We start from the raw sequence: 1,978 nt of genomic DNA, 5'->3' as shown, positions 1-1,978 counted from the left end.
GCCGTATTGTAAAGTCTGTGACTAAAAAGAAGAAAAAAAACAGTCAGAGGTACAATATAAAAGGTATTACTGTCATTAAATGTTCTATATCTATTTTAATTTTAGTTCTCACTTATGTCAAGTGTTATGTTATTTTTATGATTTGTATATGTATATGATGCAAATATACTTACGTGTAATGTTCTGTACACTTGTAGTGCCTGACGAAGGTCCTTTGACCGAAACGTTGCACGCACCAAACCCCTGGCATCTAATACAATAAATTCTAAGAAATTAAAACCAACGACTTTGTGTGCCGAATACTTTCTCTAAAGTTCTATATCTATGTTATACCCCATAATGATCATAATAATCCATGTGGGGGTTATTATCATCTGCATATAATTAACAATATCAAAAACAAGTTGTTGCTCATGAATATTCATTAAGGGTTCTGCCCGTTGCTCATGAATATTCATAAGGGACTCCACCCATTGCTCTTATATTTTTATTAGGTGCACCGACCAATGATCATATATATATTCATTAGGGACTCCGCCCATTGCTCATATATATTTATTATGTGCTCTTCCTGTTGCTGATATACTCATTAGGTGCTCCGCTCATTGCTTCAATATATTCATTAGTGGCTCCATCCGTTGTTCATGTATATTCATTAGTGGCTCCGCCCATTGCTCATATATATTCATTAGGGGCTGCGCTCTTGTCCATCCAATTTAGTATAAACAATTTTGCAGCATCTCCTCCATGCTGACAGCTGATTGGCTTGTTGTGTGGCTTCACATACCCCGATGTGTAAGAGTAATTGTAATTTTGAAAGCTCCTCCTTAACAGGTCACACAAAAAATTTACATGGAATTGTCTCTATTTGATGATGCAAGTTCTGAACTTTTTTTTAACGATCTAAAATGTTCTTCAGGTCTAACCTGGACCTTATTCTGTATACAGTTTATTATTATGACAAATCATCCCACACTCTTAAAGGTAACCTGTCCCCTTGGATATAGAGTCCATTCTGCAGGCAGCATATTATAGAGCAGGAGCTGCAGGGCAGATTGATCTCTAGTTTTCTGGGAACGTCTATGTGAGTCGTACCGCACATCACACCATTATACATACCCAGCAGAGACAAGTGAAAGGAGCCTGAAATGTGAGAGAATCTACACAGGACATAAGAATACAACAGTGTCCATGGAAGAAGAAACTGTCAATTTGAGTTACAAAACTGTAAATTTCTGTAATTTTAAGTTTATAAAAATTTTATTAATTGACCCCAAAAAGTTACTTGTGTTACAGAAAATAAAATTTACGGCAATATTTTACTTTGTGTAAGAGAATGGAGCACACAAAAGAAAAGTGTAATATCCCATCCCATTTTTGGCCTAAGCACTCTCACCATTCATGCAGTTATGGGATAAGCTTTAATTCTGCCCTGTTTTTTAAACCACACACCCAAGCCCTAACCCCCTCCTGACGCCTCCACCTTAAAGGCTATGTACACTCTTAAAGCAAAGTTGTTTGTTTTTTTAAATAAATTAATGTTTTAAGTGATTTTAAATAACTTAGAAATTGAATTTGATTAAAAAGGTTTGTTCTTTTTAAGCTATAGCTTCTATATATCCTGTATACATAGAAGCTGTATTGTTTTGTCAAAGCTGAACTGACGGCTCGGCAGATAGCTGGTCCTGTCTAACACATAGGATCGAGGTAAAAACAATCACATCTAAGTTTATGAACTTAGAGATATGCAGAACCAGCTTTTAGCCAAGTCCAGCTGAGCTGACGGAATCGGCTTTGATGGAAGTATACATCTTCTATATATACGGGATACATAAAAGATGTGTTTTTAAAATGAAAAAAAAAATCTATTTAAAAGAGGTTTCAAATCACTTAAAACATTAATTTATTTAAAAAAAAAAAAATGCTCGTTCCTCAACTATGAGTCAACAAAAATGCTAGTACGTACCCTCATCATTTT

Source organism: Rhinoderma darwinii, chromosome 10, assembly GCF_050947455.1.
Source record: "Rhinoderma darwinii isolate aRhiDar2 chromosome 10, aRhiDar2.hap1, whole genome shotgun sequence".
NCBI lineage: Eukaryota > Metazoa > Chordata > Amphibia > Anura > Rhinodermatidae > Rhinoderma > Rhinoderma darwinii.
The sequence above is the reverse complement of the archived record's forward strand: the minus strand, read 5'-3'. Positions refer to the sequence as shown.